General features: G+C 44.6%; 1 protein-coding gene across 2 annotated transcripts in view; it reads right to left on the reverse strand.

The window, feature by feature from the left end:
• LRRC49 (leucine rich repeat containing 49) overlaps positions 1-26,852 on the reverse strand; it is a 188,266-nt gene that overhangs the window by 52,183 nt on the left and 109,231 nt on the right. The gene's annotated exons all lie outside the window — the stretch shown is intronic.

A 26,852-nucleotide genomic window follows, 5' to 3' on the forward strand; every position in this document is an offset into this window, starting at 1 on the left:
GTGCACGTTTCTGCAGCATGTGGATGAGATTTATAAAAATCACTGCTAGTACTATCATATGCTGCGGGTTGTCTACATTTTTAGGTATGTTCATGACTGGAATATATCTGTCCAAAACATGAGTCTTTAAGAAAAATTTTTTTTTGCATAAATGGTAATTAAAAGTGATTCGCTGTACAGAGTATTCATGAAGAGCCTATTAATACATTAAAAAGTCACACATTTTTGAGTAACAATTTCCCATCTGACCTTGATCGTACAGCATTGTTAAATTCCCTTTAGAACCTAAATAGATTTTGTGGGCTCTGCAATGTTGTCGAAATTGACTGTGTCGGCTTTGCAATGTGGCTAAGGCTATGTTTTGATGTGGCTTTTAATCTGTGGTTCCGCTGCATTTTTACCAATATTTTAAAAATTGCCAGACAAATAGCCCAGTGAGGGTATTGCATGATGTGTTTTGAACCCAATGCATATTTCAAACGCGTTGTTCATGGAATTAGTTACTGTGGAAAAATCACTCCGGTTGTTCTCTTACAAAGTTTGATAAATCTGGGCCAGTGTCTTGGAAAAGTATTCATCCCTTGGGACTTAGTTACATTTTGCCAATTATTCTTGCTAATTCTATTTCATTGCGATTTTATGTAACAAAATAGTCCATTATTTGGTTTAAAGGGGTTATCCAGAAATAGAAAAGCACAGCTATTTTCTTTACTTTCTTTCAAAAACCGCTCCCTGTCTGTCTCCAGGTTGGGTGTGGTTCTGCAGCTCAGTTCCATTGAAGTGAATGGAGCCAAGCTTTAAAACCACACTCAACCTGGAGACAGACATGGAGATGTTTTTGAAAGAAAGTAGCTGTGTTTTTCTATTCCTGGATAACCCCTTTAAAATTAGTTACAAGTAAAAATATGAAAAGTGTTGAGTGCACATATATTCATCGCCTTTTCTGTAACAAAGATCTAGTGCGACCAAGTCACCTTTGCAAGGTCACATAACTGGTAAATAGAATCCACCTATCCATAATTTAATCTCAGTACAAATACACCTGTTCTGTGAAGGCCTCAAAGTTTGTTAGAGAGCAGCATGAAGACCAAGGAGCTCACCAAACAGGTGAGGAATTAAGTTGTGGAGAAATACAAAGTAGGGTTAGATTATAACAAAATATTACAAACTCTGAACATCTCACCGAGTATCATGAGATTAATCAAAAGAAAACAACTACACACCTACCAAGACAAGGCCATCCACCTAAACTAACAAGGAGAAAACCAGAGAAGCAACCAAGAGGCCCATGATAACTTAGGGTAATTATTAGTCGTGTACTCCATAAATCTAGCTTTTGAAAGGGTAGCATGAAGATAGCTGTAAAAATTGAGCAACAAGAAATCCTGTTTGGAGTTTACTACAAGGCATGCAGAAGACATAGCAAACATGTGAAGGAAAGCGCTCTGGTCAGATAAGACCAAACTTTAACTTTTTGGCATAAACCCAACACTGCCACATCTCTAGCTGTGCAAACAGCTAATAGAGACATACCCCTAGGACTTTAAAAGCTGTAAAAGGTGGTTTTACCGAGTATTGACTTAAAGGGGTACTCGAGTGGAAACTTTTTTTTTTTTTTTTTTTATCAACTGGTGCCAGAAAGTTAAACAGATTTGTAAATTACTTCTATTAAAAAATCTTAATCCTTCCAGTACTTATTAGCTGCTGAATACTACAGAGGAAATTTTATTTTTGGAACACAGAGCTCTCTGCTGACATCACGAGCATAGTGCTATCTGCTGACATCTCTGTCCATTTTAAGAACTGTCCAGAGTAGAAGAAAATCCCCATAGCAAACCTCTCCTGCTCTGGACAGTTCCTAAAATGGACAGAGATGTCAGCAGAGAGCACTGTGCTCGTGATGTCAGCCAAGAGCACTGTGTTCCAAAAAGAAAAAAAAATCCTCTGTAGTGTTCAGCAGCTAATAAGTACTGGAAGGATTAAGATTTTTTAATAGAAGTTATTTACAAATCTGGGGTAGAGAAAAATGTGGAGTGGCTCTTGTTCAAATCGCGACCAAAATAGACCTGGGCTGCCCAAAAGATACACCTATACCCACGGTGTATCAGATGAATGTGAAATAAAAAGGAACAAATATTGGGGCTCAAGGTCAAGGATTTATGGACACATATAGAGTAATATAAATGTAATTTATTAATAATATGTGTAAACAGTGATCCCAATGACCTACAGGGCCCTTGTAAAGTCACGGTAATCACTGGATGTGATAAAATAATATTCACTAGATAAAAATAATAATATAAGTAATATATATATTAATCATACGAATTTAAAAAGTCTGTTGAAACCACCATATAGCTTCTAGTAGTATTGCACATATGTATAAAAATAATTAGTGGGTTAATAGAGCCATCCAAAATGTTCAAAAGCTGTAAAATAATTGCATAGACTCCACTGGTAGATTAATATCACTGGATGACAGTCAGACTGTTGTATCCTGTGGCAACAAGAGGATGAATTTGCTGGCAACAGTCTATAGGATAAAATGAAAATATGTTATGCTTGTTAGCTCAAAATGAGAATGACTGTCACTTTGTAACAATAATGAAAGATGTAGCCTGCATAAATAAGAATTGTATCATTATTAGCAGTTAGTTGAAAGCAGCAGTTTATAATAGAAGAAGGCAGCAGGAGATACTTGTATGCTCACCGCTCCATAGTACAGGATAATACACGTTCACCATTCGGGCATCAGTCTGTATAATGCAGGAACTGTAATCTTTGTGAGATACTGCGATCTCTCCTGCGGTCCCTTGTGAGCTCCGGTGATGTGTCTGAGATACAGGTGTCTCTCACGACAGGAGAGTGCGTCACCGAAGACACAGCGGTCTCCTAGGTTGGCAGCGCCAGGTATCGGTGGGTTCTGGGCAAGGTTGCTCCAGCGCTTCAACTAAAGATGCCGGTCGCGTCCTCGTGGCTAATGAGCGCACGCACGGGACTAGCGATGTGTACGGTAAGTAACAGAGTCTATGCTTAATAGAATATGGATGATGGTGGTTTCAGCGATCAAATAAGGGTAGCTGGACGCGTTTCAATACTTTCTCAGTATCTTCCTCAGCAGCATTGCCAGCAAATTCATCCTCTTGTTGCCACAGGATACAACAGTCTGACTGTCATTCAGTGATATTAATCTACCAGTGGAGTCTATGCAACTATTTTACAGCTTTTGGATGGCTCTATTAACCCACTAATTATTTTTATACATATGTGCAATACTTCTAGAAGCTATATGGTGGTTTCAACAGACTTTTTAATTTCGTATGATTAATATATATATTACTTATATTATTATTTTTATCTAGTGAATATTATTTTATCTCATCCAGTGATTACCGTGACTTTACAAGGACCCTGTAGGTCATTGGGATCACTGTTTACACATATTATTAATAAATTACATTTATATTGCTCTTTATGTGTCCATAAAGCTGTTTAACTTTCTGGCACCAGTTGATTTAAAAAAAAATTAAATTAAATTTAAAAAAATGGTTTCCTCCGGAGTACCCCTTTTAGTCAATACTAAGGGGTGAATACATATGCATCCAATATGTCAACTATTTTGTTCTCATTTATGTCAAAATGAAAGGTATTTTGCCCATTCAAAGTACTATGCATGCTGTGTTGGCCAAATGGTAAATATCTATTTAAAGGGGTACGATGATTTTTTGTCCAATCCCATCCTCTAAGGTGCAATGCTCTGCACATACTCCCAATGTATAGTAGTGCGTGAAGCACACACACTGCTATACATGGTGGGTATGTGCAAAGCATTGAACTCTAATGTATGTACAGATGTGAATAGCATTGACTGTGCAGACTCAGAGGCCCTGGGTCACTGACCGATGCAATGCTCTTCACATACCCCCACCTGTATAAGAATGTACACTACACACACTGCTATACATATGGTGGGTATGTGCAGTGTATAGCAGTGTGTGTGTGTGTGTATGTTCTACAGACTAGGGTGCAATGCTCTGCACATACCCCCACCTGTATAGGAATGTACATACACACACACACACACACACACACACACTGACATACACGGTGGGTATGTGCAGACTTCAGTGCATTGCACCCTAGGGGAACATACTGCCTACCTAATGTGGAGGAACTACAACCTAATGTGGGGGAACTGCAATCTAATGTGGGGGAACTGCAAACTAATGTGGGGGGACATACTGCCTACCTAAGTAGTTTTTTCTTAAATAGGCACTGTCAAATACAAAAACTTTTGATATGCTGTAAATCATGCAAAACCAATAGGTTATGCAATTGCTTTCATTAGAAAATTTTCAGTATTTCATACTGAAAAAGCCAGTTAAACAACTGCCTCCCCTGCCTGCTTGGACACATACTAGTCCTGCTGTGTCCATGCATCATCACCTATGTCATGGACACACTTCCTTGATTGAAAGCTGGGAGCGCAGGGCTCACAGCTGGAGGAAAAATCCTCCCACTGTCAGCTTGTGTCCCGCTACTGTCAGTGAGAACAAGCTGGGAGTTGTAGTTTTGCTAATGCTAGGGGAGATGTGAGCAGACAGCATATTGACGGAGGGGGCGGAGACCTACACAGTGAGGCCATGCCCCCTCCCTTTGAGAGGAATTCAAACTAGTGAGCTAAATTAAGTGTAATAAAAAAAATAAAGGTGCTAGACACATAAAAATTAGATGCACAAGGTCAGGATTAGGTACTGAGTGATATATAAAAAAACATTTTTTATTGGATCTGATGGGTACGCTTTAACTTAAACCTCAGTATTCTGATTTAATTGCTGTGCTGGCACTTTGAGGGAAAAAAAGTTGGCGCGCATTACGGTTTGGGCACTCGGGCTCAAAAAGGTTCGCCATCACTGCCCTAGGGTCTGTAGAAGACGCTAGGGTGCAATGCTCTGTGGTGCACTTACCCCTATGTGAATAGCAGTGCAGACAGAGGCCCTGGCTGGGAGGATCACCGACGGATGCAGTCACTTACATAACAAGCTAGGCCCGCAGCACAGCGCACTGTGTGTGTGAATTCTAACATTGGTGGTAGCTCTGACCTACAAGGCTGACGGGAGAAGATGGAGTACAGAGTAAACGATCCTCCAGGGCAGGCTGAGCGTGCCACAAAATGATGGTGTGGTGGCAGCATGGGGAGGAGACAGGACTGGCAGGAGCACTGTGAGGCTGTCACTCAGTTGGACTTATATTAAGGCTGCCATGGTGGTGCGGGATTTGCGCCTGACCGCCCGTGCCTGCCAGCAGCAGCCTTCTGACCTCCTGCACATTTTGGGTTGGGTCCTGCGGGATTCCTATCTCAATGCAGGCCTCTACTATATAGCAATATGGCTGTCAAAATGTATGTTATCCAGCTTTCTCATGCTTACTACTGGGGTGACACTGTAACAAACCTCCTCCTCATGTAATCTCTATAATACTGGGGTGATACACTGTAACAAACTTCCTCCTTATGTAATCTCCTTATTAACGGGGGTGACACATTGTAACAAACCATCTCCTCCTCATGTAATCTCCTTAATACTGGGGTGACACTGTAACAAACCTCCTCCTCATGTAATCTCCTTATTACTGGGGTGACACGCTGTAACAAACCTCATCCTCAAGTAATCTCCTTTCTACTGGGGTGACACACTGTAACAAACCTCTTCATCCTGTAATCTCATTACTACTGGGATCACACACTGATAACACACAGTAACACCCCCTTCCTCATGCCATCTCCTTACTACTGGGGTGACACACTGTAACAAACCTCCTCCTCATGTAATCTCCTTGCTACTTGGATGGCACACTGTTTCAAACCTCCTCCTCATGACATCTTTTTACTACTGAGGTGCACATTGTAACAAACCCCCTCCCCTTGCCATCTCCTTACTACTTAGAAGCACACAGTAATAAACCCCCTCCCCATCTCCTTACTACTGGGGTATATGTTGCTGTATGAGGTAGAACATGCTGTCACACTTGCTTCTTCTTCTTTATGCTATGGAGGGAACTCTGCACTGAATCATTCTTCTCTCACTCGAGATGCAGAGAGGGTGTGACCTTCTCAGCCAATCACAGCAGCTCACACACTGTCTGCTCTCTCGGTTCGGAGATCCTCACACAGGCTTATAAAGCCCCAGCTTTCACTTCCTGTATTCCGAGATGCTGCTGTTGCCACAGTCGGAAAGACAGGTGTGGGACATTTTATGAGGACCTCTAGTGGCCACTTTTATAGGAGCAGTTTTCTAAGGGAAACTGTGGAAAAAAATTATGAAATAGTATTAGAGATATACTTGTTTTCTATGGCTCTATTGTTTTTAAAAATATAGTTTTGTTGAGAGTGGCCATTTAACTTTAACCTTTCGCTGCTCCCCAGGTGCAGCCAACATCGGTCTCCTTGCCTCCAGGCCCCGATCTTCTTTCTGGTTTTGGGGCCCAACATGTAAAACTACATGTCAACTACATGGGCCCCTTACATGACACTGCTGCACAGCCTATCACCGGCCGAGGGGGAAATCTCTATGCCTGGTGATTAGCTGACTCGCAGTGTTACCTGGCAGGTCCCAAAAGCAGGAATAAGACCAGAGAGCTAGAGGACAGGAGATCAATATCGTTGGCACCTGGGGAGATAGGTTAAAAGTTTACTATTTTTTATTTTCATGGGGGCAGCCTGGGCATATAGGTTAAATAAAACATTTGGCTGGAGAACCCCTTTAAGTATATTTAATTTTGCATCCTGGGTGGCTCCAGGTGGAGGAAGATTCTTCTGCCTTGGAGGTTGCTCACTCTGACTACTGGGCCCATAATGCCTCCCATCCGGATGTTCTGATCCAGTGGGACGCTTACAAAGCGACTGTTCGGGGAGCATTCATGGTGGGAGTAGCGGGGCAGCATTGGGAGCCTGGGAACGGGCGCTACAATCAGAGATAGGAGCCCTTAAGGCAGCAGTGGTGAAGGATCCTAATCTGGAGATGGAAAAGGAGTGGGCTAAGGCACAAAAATCTCTCTTAATCATACAGAAGGATCAGGTACATTTGAAAATGGTGGCAAGGGAAGCGGCCATATTTGAATGTGGGGACAAGAATGGTAAATGGTTGGCTTATTTGTCTAGGGAGAGTTGTCCTGTAGCTTCTATAACTTGTATACGTACTCAGGATGGGACCCTTAGCTCTGACCCGTTGGTTTTTAATGGGGTATTTCACTATTTCTATAGTTCCCTGTACTCCTCCTCCTTCGGGGTTGCCCCTGAGATTATACTGTCCTTCCTGAGGCAGCTTCCCTTTACTCCATTGACCTCACTTCAGTCTACTGGTCTAGAGACCCCATTGATGGCTGAGGAGATATCAAAGGTTATCAAAGATTTGCCCTCTGGGAAGACTCCGGTGCTGGATGGTCTGGTTGGGGACTGGTACAGGGTGAACAAAGAGAAATTGATTCCTCTCTTGCTTAACCTGTATGCAACAGTCTTGGGGTCTGTGGCTTTGCCTGACTATGAGAGAGGCATTAATTGCTGTACTTCCCAAGCCTGTGAAGGATCAGACTTTGCCAGACTCTTATCGTCCCTTCCCTTCTCAATGTTGATATAAAAATGTTGGCAAAAGTACTGGCAAACAGGCTTAAGGGGGTCATTTCTTCGGTGGTTCACCCTAATCACACTGGGTTTACGCCGGGGAGGGCTACTGATATAAATATTAAAAGACTCCAGCTTAACATATGCACAGCGGAGGAGGATGCTTCCCCTGGTTATGTAGTTATCCTTGATGTCTATAATGCCTTTGATTCGGTTGAGTGGCACTATATTTGGTGCCTGATGCGTGTCCTCCGCTTTGGACCTGTTTTCAGGGCGTGGGTCGGTCTGCTGTATGATACGCCTAGAGCCCGAGTACGCACCAATTTGTAAGTTTCAAGCTCCTTCCCGCTAGATAGGGGCACTCGGCAGGGGTGCCCTTCATCTCCCTTTCTGTTTGCTTTGGCAGTAGAACCTCTGGCAGCGGCTGTTCGTGCCTCTGACTCTATTAAAGGTATCCCTAGGGGTTCCCTGACCGAAAAGATATCCCTGTATGCGGATGACACCTTGGTTTATTTGGCTGATGTGGAGGGCTCCTTAGAGGCTCTGTTTGGCCTTTTGGAGAGGTTCGGGGTGGTCTCGGGCCTGAGAGTAAATTGGGCCAAATCCTACATAATGTCCTTGTCCCGGGAAGGGGTTTAGCCCGCAACATTGCCTAATGGGTTGCAAGCTGTGTCCCGCTTTAGGTAATTGGGAGTAGAGGTGTCACCTAATAATGCTGAATTTATGGCCCTTAATTTGGACCCTCTTTAGGGGATTATGCTTACAGGCGTGGGATTCCTTACCCTTATCTCCTTAGCAGGTAGGGATAATACTTTCAAAATGATTTTCCTCCCAAAGTTCCTCTACCTGTTTCATTTGTCTCCTATTATTCCTCCCAGGGTGTTTTTTGTTAAAATAAACAGTGGTCTGAGATTCTTCTATTGGCAGAAAAAACCTCCGAGGTTGGGACAGGCACTGCTCAGGGCGCCAAGGCAGCGGGGGGACTTGCCGCTCCTAATATGCATAACTCCTTTTTAGCCTTACAGCTGGTATACGTGGCCTGGTGGATTGACCTGAACCTTTCTAATGCCTTCACAGCCCTGGTGGGGGCTGTCATGGGTTCCTATGAGACACAGACTAATACATTGTACAGGTATATTCCCTCTTCATCCTTACCAGCTCCTATTAAGACAGTGGCTGCAGTCTGGTCGGTGGTTTCTGAGCGCTTCACTTAGCTGGTGGTGTCTCCTAGAACACCCCTGTGGGGTAATCCTCATGGAACACCTGCAGGAGTTGGAGGCGGCAAGATTTTGGAGCTCCTAGGGACTCAAATTCGCAATGCACTTGTTTGGACTGTGTCTTTCCTTCATTTGCTGAATTTAGAGATTCGTGTCCCTCAGGATGCCCACTTCAGGTATCTTCAGATGAGACATGCGGTTTCTACACAGTTCGGTTCACTGGAAGTTACCCCTATGTTTAATGAATTGGAACTGCTCCTGGGGACCACTGAATTGGCTAAGCCTCTCACTCAGAGTTATGCTTTATTGCAATCAGTAGGTCCAGATCCGTTTGTGCTTGCACAGTTGAAGTGGGTTGAGGATGTTCCTAGTCTTTCTGTTGACATGTGGAAGGAAGTAGTTAAGACGTATTACCCTACGGTAGTTAGTGCCAGAGATATGCTCATTCAATCCAGATTTGTCAATCGTTTGTATTATACTCCCGTTAGATTACATTGCATGGGGCTCTCGGGGTCAGATGTATGTTTTAGATGTGGGAGTGATAGAGGCACTTTTGTGCATGCAGTTTGGACTTGCTCTTGTGTTGTGCCCTTTTGGAGAGAGGTGATGCAGTTTTTGTCAGATCATCTGGAATTCCCCTTTGTATTGACGCCAGAAGTCTGTCTGTTGGGAGTTATTAATGGTTTGGTGTTGGGTTCTTATAGACGCATATTGATCCATTTTCTCCTATTTTGCGCACACAAAGTCATAGTGATGGCCTGGAAGAATGTGTCCTCCCCTCCTCTGTATCGATGGACAGCATTAGTGAATAAATACGTTCCCCTGTACCATACCTTGTATGTGAGTCGGAAATGGACAAAACTTTTTTGACAAGGTCTGCGTGCCGTGGATGCTGTTGGATGCTTCTACTAATCCTCCAGTTCGTAGGACCTCTCAATCTCATATGTTTCTGGTATGTGTGTGAATGGTTGTGTCTATGGTGTGGTATTACAGTGTTGACGTTATCTGTGGGATACTCCTCCCTCTCGTTCTTATTGAGGTCTAATATTTCTCAACCAAGGTTTTCTCCTCTCGATTTTTTTGTATACCCTGTACTACGTTCCGATTGTTATTTTGCTGCGGGTGGGGAAGGTCCACACGGGACCATTAAAGTGTATGTTGTTATATCAATTTGAAATGAATAAAAATATATATATAAAAAAAAAAGTATATTGAATTTTCAGTTTGTAACAGCAGCAAAATAAGCAAAAACATTGAGGGGGTGAAAACTTATGCAAAACACTGTATGAAAATGAAGGGTATATAACTGAACAGGAAGGCAAGTTACTATACCTGATTAGGATTGTTAGAAGGCCGATATCAGCATGTCATGGTTACAATGCTGAACGTGGTCCCTTACAAAATGTGATGTTCCACTCTGGCTAATACACCAATATAGGCCACATTAGGGCATATGTGAATCAGGGTTTTTTGGATGTGACAATTCCATTAAAGGAGTACTGCAGCCAGACAACGTCTAATCGTGGGGGGTCTGACCGCTGAAACCCCACCCACCCTGCAATCTCCCATACAGGGTCCCAGAACTGCTGCGGCTCTGCGCGGCCAATGTTTGCGTCATTGATCTCACTAAGAGGTCAACAGACACGCCCCCTCCATTCAGCTCTGTGGGAGAGGCAGGGATGCAAGAACGCTGCTTCTCCGCCTCTCCCATAGAGATACATAGAGGAAGCGTGTCCGCTGCGGCGTCATGCTGTGGCTGACACGCCTCCTGCATGGGGGAGCCGCTGCAGAGTCGGGAGATTACGGAGGGTCCCAGCGTTCGGACCTTCCTCTGTCAAGCACTTATCCCCTATAAATTGTATAAGCCTGCAGTACTCCTTTAATCCTACATGTAACAAGTTATGTTATGCCATTAATAAAATCAAACTCTCAGTATAAAAGTAAAGTAAGGCTAAATATGAACAGCAAGATTGTTCATATAGTATAACACTGGTACCGCTGCATGATTTACAGCCAAGTGCCAATTACCTGTATTCCTGCCTGTTTATACACACTGTAAACATTTTAACAAAGGTATGCCATGAGATAACTCCAATTCCTTCCAATTACATCATTGGGAACAATTTGAACAATGCAAATCTACAGTAAAAATTGTGAGAACCCATTTATGAGGTGATGGTAGCCAGTCTTCTATTCTGGTTACAAGATAAAAGGGATAATTGTGTTTGACGTTGCCATTGTGGAACATACAATTCAGGGTTTTTTCCTCCAATTAATTTTCAGCATAAAATGTATTGTGGTAACTGTCAAAACATATTTCCTTCACAAAAATATTGTTCACATATGGATCATTACAGTGTAGTCTGGGCTAGGCTGGGTTCACACTTGCATTGGGGCACCCTTCGAGGCCTCCTTCGCAGACTCTGTTTAGTGCCGTAGTGCAAGACGGTTCAACAAACACCAAAAATTGAATTGACTTCAACGGTGGCTGTTGAGTTTCCATCTGGTGTCTGTATATTTTGAATGGGTTGACTGGACACAAAATTGTCAGACCCTGCTAAACAAATATAAGATGCAATGGAGCTCTGACACAAATGTAAAACTAGCCTTATCGCCCTTGGTATTGTGTTATATTATTATTAAAGTGTACCTCCAATGTTGTGAGCACTTTAATGTAAAATAACTAGAAAGCCTCAGTGTTAACAATTGTAATTTTGAATTTGGTGCTGTGATCCTTAATTTATCCTGTTGTTGTAGGGAATCTAAAAAAAAACCTACTATGTTCCCCAAAGATAACAATAGACTGCTAAAAGGTCCCAGCAGAGGGGGACACTTTGCATTAAGCTTATTGCCAAAGGATTTTTCAAACACATAGAGGGTACACAAAGTGGAGTATCCCTTTATGGGGAATTGAAGTAGATTTAAGCTAGTAAAAATATAAACCTTGTAGATGTTCATAAAGTCAGCAATTTCATTTCTTACATTTGGGCACCTGCAGACACAGCTGACGAACAATTGCTGACCAAGAGTTTTAGAGCTCAGACAAGGATTGCAGAACCTTGCATAAAAGGGGTATTCCAGCCTTTAAAATCTTATCTAATATCCACCAGATTGCAGGGGATCCAACATATGGGACCTCCCACGATCTCCAGAAGTGAGCCCTGACTCAGCCCCGACCCTGGGCCCCCCCCGCAATCTCCCTGCAGCACCCAGAATTTGATTAGAGCATCGAGTGCAGCGCCAGAGGCTCGTGACATCACAGCCACGCCCCTTCAATGCAAGTCTATAGAATGGAAGTATTTTAGATTAATGAATGTTGAATAACTTTCCAATAGCATGTTAATGAAAAATATGCTTCTTTCTATTGTATTTTTCCCAATCAGTCCTGTCAGCAAGCATTTCTGACTCATGCTGGAGTCCTAAACACTCAGAGCTGCCAGCCTGCTTTGTTCACAGCCAAACAGGCTGTGAACAAAGCAGGCTGGCAGCTCTGAGTGTTCTCCTTTGTGAACAAAGCAGACTGGCAGATCGTAGTGTTTAGGTCTCCAGCATGAGTCTGAAATGCTTGCTGCCAGGACTGGTAGGGAGACCCCTAGTGGTCATTTCTTCAAAGTGAAAAATTAAATAGAAAGAAGCATATTTTTTTAATAACATGCAATTGTGAAGTTATTCTGCATACATTAATCTATAATATATCAAAAGTTTTTTTGATGAGAGGTACCCTTTAACAAAAATTCGTCAAACAGCTGTGGGGTGTTAAGTCTCACTATACCCCTTGTTATGTTCCGTAAGGGGTGTAGTTTCCAAAATGGGGTCACATATGGGTATTTATTGTTTAGCCTTTATGTCAGAACTACTGTCAAATCAGCCACCCCTGTGCACATCACCAATTTAAACCTCAAATGTTCATGGTGCGCTCTCACTCCTGAGCCTTGTTGTGCACCCGCAGAGCACTTTACGTCCACATATGGTGTACTTCCATACTCAGGAGAAATTGAATTACAAATTTTGGGGTCTTTTTTCCTTTTACCGCTTGTGAAAATTAAAAGTATGGGGCAACACCAGCATGTTAGAGTAAAAAATTTAAATTTTTTACACTAACATGCTGGTGTAGACCCCAACTTTACCTTTTCATAAGGGGTAAAAGGAGAAAAAGCACCCCAAAATTTGTAGCGCAATTTCTCCTGAGTACGGAAATACCCTATATATGGCCCTAAACTATTGCCTTGAAATATGACAGGGCTCCAAAGGGAGAGAGCGCAATGCGCATTTGAGGCCTAAATTGGGGATTTGCATCTGCCACCAAAATACCCTACAGCAGTGTTTCCCAAACAGGGTGTCACCAGCTGTTGCAAAACTCCCAGCATACCTCGACAGCCAGTGGCTGTCCGGCAATACAGGAAGTTGTTGTTTTTCATAGTTTTGGAAACAATGCCGTACAAAAAGTATGTAGTGTTTTACTTTTAATTTTGTGTAGGTGTGGTGTAGTGTAGTGTAGCGTTTTTAGGGTACATTCACACGGGGCGGGCGTTTACAGTGAGTTTCTCGCTGGGAGTTTGAGCTATGGCGGAAAATTTGCTGTATCTCAAACTTGCAGCAGAGAACTCGCTGTAGACCCCTGCATGTGTTTTATTTTGTGTTAGTGCAGTGTAGTGTAGTGTTTTTACGGTACATTCACATGGGCGGGGGTTCACAGCGAGTTTCCCTCTGGGAGGTTGAGCTGCAGAGGCACACTGGTTGCAAAACACTGAGAGTTTGTTACTTAACTCAGTGTTTCGCAACCACTGTGCCTCCAGCTGTTGCAAAACTAGAACTCCCAGCATGTACGGTCTCTCAGTGCATGCTGGGAGTTGTATTTTTGCAACAGCTGGAGGCATAGTGGTTGCGAAACACTGAGTTAAGTAACAAACTCTGTGTTTCGCAACCAGTGTGCCTCCAGCTGTTGCATAACTACAACTTCCATCATGTATGGTCTGTCAGTGCAAGCTGGGAGTTGTAGTTTTGCACCAGCTGAAGGTTTGCCAACCCCCCCTCGGGTACATTCACACATGCAGGGGTCTACAGCAAGTTTTCTGCTGCAAGTTTGAGATGGCACCCATGCCAACTCACTCCTGCTGGGTAAGGGTGAATTCACCCTTTTTTTCTGGGTCAATCACCTGATTGACCCAGAATCGCCGCAAACAAAATTTGCGGCGATTGCCGACATTTGGGGGGGGGGGGGGGGGGGTCCTGTGGTTTGCACAAGGTGTCTGCTGAATGATTTCAGCAGGCATCCTGGTCCAGTCCCCGCCCGGCGAGCGGAGGGGACTGGAGTTCCCACGGGCGTACAGGTACGCCATTGGTCCTTAACCCCTTGGGGACGGAGGGTTTTCCAGTTTTTGCACTTTTGTTTTTTCTCCTTAGCTTTTAAAAGTCATAACCCTTTCAATTTTTCAGCTAAATATCCATTTGATGGCCACCAATTCTACTTTGTAATGACATCATTACCCAAAAATTTCCGAAACGGAAAAAAAAAATCATTGTGCGACAAAATTGAAGAAGAAATGCCATTTTGTAACTTTTGTAGGCTTCCGTTTATATGCATTCCATTTTTCGCCTTATCTTTATTCTGTAGGTCTATACGATTAAAATGATACCCTACTTATATAGGTTTGATTTTGTCATACTTCTGGAAAAAATCATAACTACATGCAGGAAAATTTAGATGTTTAAAATTGTCATCTTCTGACCCCTATAACTTTTTTATTTTTCTGCGTACGGGGTGGTATGAGGGCTCATTTTTTGCGCCGTAATCTGAAGTTTTTAGGAGTACCATTTATGTATTGATCAGACTTTTTGATCATTTTTTTTTCTTTTTTTATGATATAAATATGACCAAAAAGACGCTATTTTTGACTTTAGAATTTTTTTGCGTGTACGCCATTGACCGTGTGGTTTAATTAACGATATATTTTTATAATTCGGACATTTCTGCACACGGCGATACCATATATGTTTATTTTTGTTTACACTGTTTTTTTTTTTTTATTGGAAAAAGGGGGGTGATTCAAACTTTTATTAGGGAAGGGGCTAAATGATCTTTTCACTTTTTTTTTTCACTTTTTTTTTTGCAATGTTATAGCTCCCATAGGGGGCTATAACACTGCACACACTGATCTTTTACATTGATCATTGGTTTCTCATAGGAAACCATTGATCAATGATTCTGCCGCTTGACTGCTTATGCCTGGATTTCAGGCACTGAGCAGTCATTCAGCGATCGGACAGCATGGAGGAACGTAGAGACTCTCCTGCAATTTCACCGCGGCGATTCCAAACAGCACCCAGAGCTAACCGGCACTGCTTTACATTCACTTTAGATGGTGCGTTCAACTTTGAATGCCGGATCTAAAGGGTTAATAGCACGCGGCACCGCGATCAATGCTGCGCACTACTAGCCACCTGTCCCGGTAGTTGTTAGAGGCCGGGCCCGACCCGCTATGATGCGGGGCCATGGCATGGACCCACGTTATAGACAGGGAGTGGGCTGAGGGCATATAGGTACGCCCTCCATCCCCAAAGAGTTAAGTACCAGGACGCCAGGGCATACAGGTACGCCCTTGGTCCTTAAGTAATTAAGTATATTTATTTTTTCAGTAAAGTTTTTCTTTATAAATAAAAAATAAGTAGTAAAATAAAACAAAAAGCTATCAATATTGTGCATCATTGTAATTGTACTGACCCACAGAATACAGATAACATGTAAATTTGACTTTAACTTAAATTACATAAAGCCGGTTTTTCACCCCATACATAATTTTTTTCCAGTTTATCCATACATTTAAAAAGTACAATTAGTCCCACAAAAAAACAAGCCATCATATGGCTCTGCAGATTAAATAATAAAAAAATAATGGTTTATAGAAAGAGAGGAGGAAAAAATGAAAAACACAACAATTAAAATGGGCTGAACTGAGAAGTGGTTAAAAACGTTGATTGTGTCCATGTCCATTTATATGTGAACGAATAAAGATTGACATTTATTGGATGTGCAGTTGTTTTCTTGTGCATGGTTCTGGAAATTACAGTATTTTGCTGTGAAGTTTTCTTTATGTATTTCTTGTGTAATATGTACACTTCTTTCTCATGGCCAACATATTTTAGTAGGTTTTGATCTTCTTATGATATATTTAATGCCAGATATGAACAGACTGAGATCTGGGGAATTTAAAACTTAAGTCAACACCTTGAACTCTCTCTGATGTTTCTCAAACAAATCCTGAACATTTCAGTGTGGCACTGGCATAAAGAGATTCTATTACCATAAAGGACTACATACCACTACATACAGCTACAACACTGCAACACATCAACTTCAAGAACTGATGTGTCACTTGCTGCCTTATTTATTTCAGCTTGATAAATGTCACTGTCATAAGAGAATCAATGTTATTAACGCCTCCAGTCAATACTGTTAATGTTATGTCTGATAACTGCAACAATATTTTCAGTCCTGCGCAAGTAATACAGTGTAATACTAAGTTACATTATAGCTCAAACCTGCCACCTAGTGGACCATGGTGCACAATGTGTTTTTATAGTACGTTAGAGATATTTATATTTATTGGCAAACTGTCAAAAATGGTTGTCGATGTACACTGTGGAGCACTGCAACCTGCCCCATTTATTTTAATAGCACAAAGTGAGCCACCTAGTGCCTTCTTTCTTGCTACTTCCAGCTAATATACCATGTTTCTCCGAAAAGACAGGGCCTCATATTAATTTTAGTCCCAAAAAACACACTAGGGCTTTTTTTCAGGGTAGGGCTTATTTATTTATGGGGGGCAGCAGGAGTGTGGAGGATGGGGGGCTGTGGGAGGATGGGGGGCTGTAGCAGTGTGGAGGATGGGGGGCTGTAGCAGTGAGGAGGATGGGGGGCAGTAGCAGTGAGGAGGATGGGGGGGCTGTAGCAGTGAGGAGGATGGGGGGCTGTAGCAGTGTGGAGGAAGGGGGTCTGTAGCCGTGTAGAGGATGGGGGGCTGTAGCAGTAAGGAGGATGAGGGGCTGTAGCAGTGTGGAGGATGGGGGGCTGTAGCAGTGTGGAGGATGGGGGGCTGTAGCAGTGTGGAGGATGCGGGCCCCCCCCCATCTTCCACACTGCTACAGCCCCCCATCCTCCCACAGCCCCCCATCCTCCACACTGCTACAGCCCCCATCCTCCATACTGCTTCAGCCCCCATCCTCCACACTGCTACAGCCCCCCATCCTCCCACAGCCCCCATCCTCCACACTGCTACAGCCCCCCCATCCTCCTCACTGCTACAGCCCCCATCCTCCACACTGCTACAGCGCCCCTTCCTCCACACTGCTACAGCGCCCCATCCTCCTCACTGCTACAGCCCCCATCCTCCACACTGCTACAGCCCCCAATCCTCCCCTTCCCCAGTCGTCCTCCACACTGCTACAGTGCCCCCCACCCCTCTGCCATAATAAACTACAGTACCTTACACCTTCATACCGTACGGAAGCTGCAGCTCTCAGCGGCGGAACCTCCTTCTGTTGCTTAGCAGCCAGGGGCAGGGACACGTCCGTGACGTCGGCCGTGCATACGCGCCGACGTTTTAAACTGACAGCGTCCTTGCCCCGGCTGCTAAGCAACAGAAGTAGGTCCCGCTGCAGCTTCCGTATGGTATGAAGGTGTAAGATAGACAGATAGATATGGGACAAGCCAAAGGAGGGCGGGGGGTTACCAGGGGTGGGGGGGTCGGATCTGCGGGCATTACTGGCGGCCACGGTCCGGATCTGGACCGCGATCCGCCAGTTGATTACCCCTGGCCTAGGTCTTATTTTCAGGGTAGGGCTTATATTGCAGCCCACCCTGATAATACTGCTAGGGCTTACTTTCGGGGTAGTATTACAGGACAAATATCTTCTGCTGCTATATTGTTTCCTATCAAAATAGTGTATATTAAAAAGAAGCTGCCAGAAAGGAGTCATTAGGTTCCTGCTGAATGAGTCTACTGCTCACCGCCACAGTATATGTCTGCATCTTATTGAACGCACCCTAATAGGGCAACATAGTGGAAGGTAATTACTGCTAAGCAATACCAATGGTCAATATAGCCATCTGCCTAGTAATCTTGACATACTCACTTAGGCTAAATGCACATACATTAATAGTATGGCTAGCTTTGGCTCAATGTATGTGTCTCTGTGGCTGCCAAGTAGAACAGAGAGAGGCATGGAATCTACCAGGTGTTAAGAGGATGGTGGCAGCAGCAGGCAGCTCTTGTGTACAGGGTAGAAGCTGCTGGTCTAACTCACTAAAAGGTTTTCGTAGAATGATGGCTTTAGTTACAATATTTTGATATTGCAGTGGTCCTCCAGGAACAAACTATTACGGTGGTCTGTGTTCATAACTGGTCCCAGTGAGGAGATCTTGGGAACGATAGAGGGCATGTTTTTTTTATTTTCACACACTGGAAGGAGGCTCAAGGAAAGGCAGTTGTGTGTGCCTTGACTTTTTAAGTAGGTGACTTATACAAGCTTCCCTCCTTCAAAAGGGATTAAATAGTTTGGTTAACCTTTTAACAGGCTGCAAAAGCATAAGCTGATGTGGGAAAAACAAAGAATTACACAATGCCTATTTAAAGGTTGAACATAAGAACAGCTGTAACCAATAGGGGGTTTCCTAGTGCATCTGCATGCCTTAAAGTGGTATATGGCTAAGGGTTGTCTTAAACAGACAGTTCTTGTAGGGTCTACCAAATTAAAACAGGCACGCAGGTTTATTAGCAAGCTTATTCACCCATAGTATTTTTTATTTATTTATTTTAGCTGGGGGTAACTGCATTGCTAAGAGAAAACATTAAGGAGATGTTGCCCTGGTCGATTACAAGGTCAGGCCTCAAAAAAAAAAAAATAGTTTGGATGACTGTCTTACAGGAAATTCTGCATTACTTTCAGCATGATCCAATAAACAACCATTTAGTCAAGAATATATTTTGATTATTATGATACATGTTACAATCAACAAGTTGTTATTTCCTTCCAAGTCTACAAACAAGATGAATGTTTGATAACTGAAGTATTACATTTTTTTTTCCTGGACTTAAAGGGGTTGTGCGCTGCCCTGACTTTCGGAGCTCCGCTCACAGCGTCCGGAAGTTCATTACTCCGAACGCTGTGTGCGGGCTTCCGTGTTCGCGGCCACAGGGCATGACGTCACACCCGGCCCCTCGTGACGTCTCGCCCGCCCCCTCAACGAAAGTCTATGCGAAGGGGGCGCGACCGCTGTCACGCCATAGACTTTGACGTCACGCCGCGGCCGCGAACACGGAAGCCCGCACACAGCGTCCGGAGTAATGAACTTCCGAACGCTGTGAGTGGAGCTCCAAAAGTCAGGGCAGCGCACAACCCCTTTAAAGGGGTATTCCAGCCTTCAACATCTTATGCCCTATGGGGGATAAAATGTCTGATTGCAGGGGTCCTGCTGGTAGGGACCTCCACAACCTCCATGCAGACCACAACATTCTGTGTCAGGCTGCTGTTCCCAAGACGAGCTGTGAAGTCACAGCCACGCCCCCTCTTGACATCACACCACGTCCAATAAATGTATTTCTATGGGAGGGGCATGGCATGATGTCACAAGGGGATAAGATGTCTAAGGTGGGAATACCCCTTAAAGGGATATTCCCATCTCCTAAATCTGCCTTTCCGGCTATCTCTGACCTGTTTGCACCTGTGGTGGCCCAGCACGGGAGATGTTTCCCCGTACCTTTGCTGCCCTGTCAGGCAGTCTCCTTCAGTGTCCCCAACGCCCCTTGCACCTGTTTCCCCCCTGTACATATGTTCTGCAGTGTATTGCATTATAAAATGTGTTGTATCTTTAAGAGTTATGCCATGTGATTGTTACCCAGGAGGTACCAGTGACCAGGTGATCTCAAGAGTGACCTATGGGCTCCCTGCAAGTCTCCCCCATATAAGCCCTGGATGGAGCTAGCTCGCTCTCTTTGAGCTCTTAGCTCTTTCTTCCTGCTGAGGTTCAGTGCAGTTGTGCCTAGTGTGTGTGTGTGCAGAGTGTTGGACGCCTCAAAGTCAAGTCCTGCAGCCACCATCAAAAGTAAGCTAAAGTCACAGTTTTATGAGTCAAGTCAATTCAGTCTCTGTCATCTGTCAAGTCAGCGTGGTCTGCATTCAATTTTCCAGTCCTGCTACAAGTCCCAGCAAGCCCTTAAAGGGGTTATCCACCATAAGGTGATTTTAGTACGTACATGGCAGACAGTAATGGACATGCTTAGGAAAGATCTGCGCTTGTCTTGGGGCTAAAAGGCTATTTTGTGAGATTACCATAACACTGTGGCTAGCTTTTTGTGAACTGGTATTTACTGTTTGAGTTTTTCTTTTTTGCCTACAAATCCCATAATTCAATTCTCCTCCCTTCCACACATCAGCCACCCCACCCATTGAAACATAAATGAGCTGCACCATTCAAAATAGGGATCGACCGATATAGTTTTTTTAGGGCCGATGCGGATAATCTGTGGAGGTTAGGGCCGATAAGTAATACTGATATTCCGGCATAAGTTAATGGCTATTTATCCCCCCCCCCCCCCCCCCCCCAGCGACACTGCTGCAGATCAATTATTTAAAGCAGGCGCTTTAAATCAATGAACTGCAGCGGCTTTTGCAGTGCCAGAGACCGCCGCCACCCGCTTCTCTCCCCCTGCCTGCCCTGGGGTCCTGAGTACTATCACTGCCACCGCACCGCCACCGCCCTCAACCCCCCCGCACCTCACCGCTCCACTGCCCCATTGCCTCCCCCATCCACGGTTTTATAATTACCTGTTCCCGGGGCCCGCTCTACTTCTGGCTCCGGTGCCGTCATCCTGAGCTGTCACTGTGCGCACTGACGGTGACGTTGCGTTGAGGACGTTACTCGTCATTGCGCTGCGCACAGCGTAACACAGGACGGCGCAGGAGCCAGAAATAGCGTGGACCCCGGTAATTATAAAACCGGGACGGGGGAGGCAATGGGGCAGCGGCCAGGCGGTGCGGTGGGGGGTGCGTCGTGGTGCGGTGGTGGGGGGTGCGGTGCGGTGGTGGGGGGTGCGGTGCAGTGGGGGCGGGCATTATCGGATTATGAGCAAGGTAATTGCCTATTCCGATAAGGTCCAAAATCGTGAATATCGGCCGATAATATCGGCCAAGGCAATAATCGGTCGATCCCTAATTCAAAAGGCCTGTGGTTTTCAATCAGGGTGCCTACAGCTGTTGCATTAGTTGCAGACTGATCTCTCTCCCATCAAGCGATCGCTCCACCCATATAAGCAGACAGGCTCCCTGTCATCAGCTGACTTGTGAGTCAGGTCTCGGCCGCATTGCAACCTGGAAGCCTGTGCTAGCATTTCTCCTGCGGTGTTGCTATCAGTGTGTGAAGAGTGGGAAGAGGGTGAGAAGTGAGAAGAGGGTTGCATTGACAATGCAACACAATAGGCAGCACATTGAACACATTTTATAAGTGGTCAGAAACTTGTAAATAACTCATGAAAGAATAAAGTTAAATTAAAACCAAGCACATCATTGCTTTTCTTGTGAAATTCCCAATATGTTTGATGAGTCACATGACCCTCTTCCTATTGAAAAAACAAAAGTTGGATTCAAAATGGCCGACTTCAAAATGTCCGCCACGGTCACCACCCATCTTGAAAAGTTTCCCCCCTCACATATACTAATGTGCCACAAACAGGAAGTTAATATCACCAACCATTCCCATTTTATTAAGGTGTATCCATATAAATGGCCCACCCTGTATTTATATTTGTGATATAGGGCCACTATGTATGTATGTATTACTGGAAGCCTAAACCTTCCAACTACAATGGGAGATAGTTATCATTGTGTGAATTCGGGTAGAATACAGACATGGCGCACATCTACAATCTTGTATAATGATCTGATTGCTTCTCAGCATAATATCAAAAACTAACAGGTTGTTAGTATACATTTTTGATCAAAAAGTACAAGCCCACTCGCCACGTCAAGGCCACCTATTCAGAGTGGGTCCCTAACGTCCCTAGCATAAAATGGCGTAGCACCAGGCGGCGACCACCACCGCCGCGACACCAGTGCCCACGGGGGGGGGGGGGGGGGGGGGAGCGACCCACTGACAGAGCGGCCCCAATGCCACTCAAATCAGTCATGGGCCGCACCCGCCCGCAAACACAGCGCCACGGCAGCAACGGACGCCGCCCTGCACCACACCAGTGTGAACAAGGTGTAATGGCTCACTTAACATGCTCTCCCAGTCAGACTGGGAGGCTGCTAGGAGTGAAATGGCCCTAGTGTGGCTAATTACCACCTATATAGGGTTGGTCTGAGCGGGTGGGGAAGAGTGCAGCACATGTTCAAACAAAAAAAAAAAGGAAGGATAGAAATCACAGTGTGAATTCGGGTAGAATACAGACATGGCGCACATCTACAATCTTGTATATTGATCTGATTGCTTCTCAGCATAATATCAAAAACTAACAGGTTGTTAGTATACATTTTTGATCAAAAAGTACAAGCCCACTCGCCACGTCAAGGCCACCTATTCAGAGTGGGTCCCTAACGTCCCTAGCATAAAATGGCGTAGCACCGGGCGGCGACCACCACCGCCGCGACACCAGTGCCCACGGGGGGGGGGGGGGGGGTTCGAGACCCACTGGCAGAGCGGCCCCAATGCCACTCAAACCAGTCATGGGCGGCACCCGCCCGCAAACACGGCGCCACGGCAGCAACGGACGCCGCCCTGCACCACACCAGTGTGAACAAGGTGTAATGGCTCACTTACTCACTTACCAGTCTGACTGGGAGAGCAAGGTAAGTGAGCCATTACACCTTGTTCACACTGGTGTGGTGCGGGGCGGCGTCCGTTGCTGCCGTGGCGCTGTGTCTGCGGGCGGGTGCGGCCTATAGACTGGTTTGAGAGGCATTGGGGCCGCTCTGCCAGTGGGTCGCTTCCCCCCCCCCCCCCCCGTGGGCACCTGTGTCACGGCGGTGGTGGTCGCCGCCCGGTGCTACGCCATTTTATGCTAGGAACGTTAGGGACCCACTCTGAATAGGTGGCCTTGACGTGGCGAGTGGGCTTGTACTTTTTGATCAAAAATGTATACTAACAACCTGTTAGTTTTTGATATTGTGCTGAGAAGCAATCAGATCATTATACAAGATTGTAGATGTGCGCTATGTCTGTATTCTACTCGAATTCAGATATCTATCATTGTTTGCTTTGGTAAGCAAGTTCTAAAGGCATTTTTTTTTTGCATCAGACCTGAAGCAGACTTGCGATTTTTTGTAAGGGGTTTGAGATTTTTTTTTTTTTGCCTTTGTGCTACTTTCGCACATCGTAAATCTGTGACCACTGCAAATTTGCTTAGGTAAGGCTGGTAACTTTTTGCTTACCCACAAAAGTCATACAAAATAGTGCTTAGGTGTGGGGGGGGCGGAGCTTGCCACCAGCGCGGTAGGACTCAAGGACCAAGTGCTCATCCAGCAAGTCTGACTATCAAGCCGTGCAAACGGTTAAAACAGGGATATTTTGCAAATATAGCTGCAGCACACCAGGAAGATTACTTTGAACTCTCACCCGACCTCCTGAGCCACCAGGTTCCCGAACTACGGAGCTCATCTGCAGAATGCGTGGTCGTGCATGCGTCATCTTGTGCTCCCTCCTAATACCGCTTGCCGATTCCACCAAGGAGCAGCGCAATTAACGGGAGATGGGACACTGCACTTTAACCAGCTGTAAGTATGCATTCTCCTCTCTGCCCGGAGACCTTAGTGATGACTCACTTTCATGCTATAAGTACCGCTCCCTGCAGCTTCTTCAGCACTGTTCTGTCAGCCCTGGCCGCACCAACCGGAGGCTGTGAAGTACGCATCCTCCTTAGTCAGCGGCTCAGCCTGGTCCCAGCTCCACGCTGCTGGCACTGTTTCCACCAACGGATCCTGTCGACTCATTACCTGCAAAGTGGGCTCCACTTCCTGACGAAGACCTGCTGTCTCCCTGCCTAACATCAAGGGAGCTCAGCTGCTACTTGCCTCAATGGCACTCACTACCTCCCCTAACCCCCAGTTTTGCACCTCTTACTTAATTGCCACTCTGGGCTGAAAAGGGACAATATATTAGGGGAAACTGGGATTCCTGGCCCAAAGGGATAAGCTTGAAGTTCCTAATTGCATCTGTGCAGAGATAAATTAAGCTTACCCACCAGCACTACGGCCTCTCTTTATTAGAGAATCCACACAGTAAAGGAGCTGAAATATGCATCAGAGACTTTCTTGCTATTATTAAATGATTAAATTCACTGTCCGTTTATATTTACTGCACCATTGGACTACTGCTCACCCTTATCTACTGCAAGATAAAGATAAAAATAATTTATCCGCTGTTTCCACCAAGTGGTCACCTCACAGTACTACGCTCTGACTGATTTACTCCATACAAGCTCCTTCCTATTATTTCTGCAACACCACCTGGAGCATTGTCTTCCTCTCTCCCCAGCCAATAGCTTGAGAACCTGACCAATTCTTTGCAGCCATCTAGTCAACTCAACTCTCCCCAGATTCACCTGCTAACCCTTAATATGCGTACCTGCTCTAGCTGAACTATTCAATTTATCACTGGCTTATCCGATGATGATACAACAAAACCTTTACATGTCAGAACCATTATCTGCTATTCCATGCAACCTGGAACCTCTGTCTCTTAACCTCTAAACTAATCTTTATCTTCTAACGGGAGGGAGAGGATGCTCATAATAGGTCCTCCTAAGCAAAATATCCCTCTGCTACCCACCAGTCGAAAAGCAGAAAAGAAGAATTTGTTAAAAAGCATTTAAAGGGGGACAAACACAAGTCCCAACCACATAACCCTCCACATGCTAAACATTCCACACCTCTCTCAAGGCAACGTGCCGACAGGCAATCGGACAGCGAAATGGAGGACCAGTCCAAAACCAATGAACTTCCTGTCTCCAGATCTTTCATGAGTGACCTAATATCCACAGCCTTAGATCCCATTCGCCAAGATCTGACTGAACTCAAACAAGATATGAAACAGGTGGGCAAAAGGGTCGAACAATTGGACAACACAAAGCCACCTCATCTCTTACACCGAATCCTACACATCTTCATTTGCGAAGTGTCAAATACATCTCAATAAAATAATTGACTAGATGGAAGATCAAGATAACAGAGGCAGGCGCAACAATCTATGCATAAAAGGCCTACCAGAATCCGTACTACTTGAATCACTAATACTAACTCTCAAACAAATTTTCATCCAAGTGTTAGGAGACTCCTACCACTTTGACATGGGGATTGAGAGGGCGCATAGAGCTCTGAGGGCTAAACCCAAGCCACAAGAACTCTCTGAAATCTCTTTTGAGGACTCTCTGCTCTCAATTTAACAAGGTTTAGCCGTATTACTTTATCTAAGCGCAAATTGATGAGACATTTCACGGAACTTCTCCGCTCTAAATCTATAGCTTACAAGTGGCTATTTCCATTCGTACTATCCTTCACCAAAGGCGGTAAAAGATACGTTATTCGTTAACGGACAGACCTTACAGATGCAATGTCCAATCTGGAATGGGGTGAAGGGGACATACCGGACTGGGCAGCTGTTATGGATCTTACAGAGCTTCCCTCGATCCCTTTGCCTACACCATCTGGATGCAGGTTGGGGGAATCCCTGGCGGGGGGTGGTCCCAAATCAGACTTGCGGTATCAGCACTTCACCGGGGTGTAGAAGCAGTTCTCGCAGACAGTTTACTGTGAAAACGTTTTATCCACCAAAGTATATGTTATACAAAGGCAATATCAGTTACACAGATAGCTTATTGATCAGGACAACGCGTTTCGAGAGGGGATTCCTCACTTCGTTAGGTCCGCTATCTTATTGTGAAGTGAATGTATTTATACAGTGGAGGGGACTTCAATTTTTTCACATTTTTGCGGGTTCGTGAGGTCACTGCGGGCTGGTCCGTGACGTCAGCCCCTGTGACCTCTAGGAGAGGTTTACTGTATTTTCATTCAGTTGTACCTATAACATTACAGGTTTTCACTGAAAGGAATTAATAGGCCATTGTGGTCAATGGCTAAGTTTGTTGAATATTGTTGTAAGCTAAGCAACTTTAACTTGTGAAGACAGCTAGGGTCAATAGGTTAAGTGGATAATGGCTTTGGGAAGTTATTAATGTACTTTGTGGTAGAACTAATTAGGTTTGTGGTTACATTAGAACGTTTGCTTAAATATGAATGACAGTGTTAAGGAAAGTTGTAAGCTTGAAGTAGCTAGAAGCAGCCAGTAGATGTCAGTATTGTAATGAATATGGTTGCTTCTATGTAGATAGTGGGCTGAAAAAAGGTGTGTGGTTTGAGTGGATAAATGATTTTGATTGATGGTTACTGTGAAAGCTTTTATCTTTTTTTGGAGTAGATAAATGTTGGCAGATTACTGTGAAAACTTTTAACCTTGGGGGAGAGAGAGAATACAGGGCTAGTAGTGGATAGTGGCAGTAGAGGAAGTTACATTTTGAGCTCAGTGGCATCGTTTAGACCTTGGGGTTGGAGCGTCCCCAGGCAATAAATCCAGTACATCTCACTTTTTTTTTTTCAGAGCTGTGAATCTATCGTTTCTGTGTGCTGGGATGTTGTCTATGGGGCATATGGTAATGGGATTGATTATGTCAGGGTATTTTTCATGGCAATGCTTTGATAGACTGTGAAAGAGGACTTTGCGTATGATGTTGTTCCTGTGTTGGTTGAGTCGGAGGTGTAATTCATGGGTGGTTCTTCCTACGCATTGCAGGTTGCAGGTGATTAGGTAAATGATGAAGCTGGATTTGCAGTTTAGGGGAAATTGGATGTTGAAGGTTTCCTTAGTTGCTTTGTTGGAGAAGGTTTTTTGGTTATGGTTTATGGTGGTAGTGTCAAGGATGGGTGCGGATGAGGCCTTAAAATGTGAGTGACTGCTGCTGTATACTGCTGAG

This window comes from Hyla sarda, chromosome 4 (genome assembly GCF_029499605.1).
Source record: "Hyla sarda isolate aHylSar1 chromosome 4, aHylSar1.hap1, whole genome shotgun sequence".
Lineage (NCBI taxonomy): Eukaryota > Metazoa > Chordata > Amphibia > Anura > Hylidae > Hyla > Hyla sarda.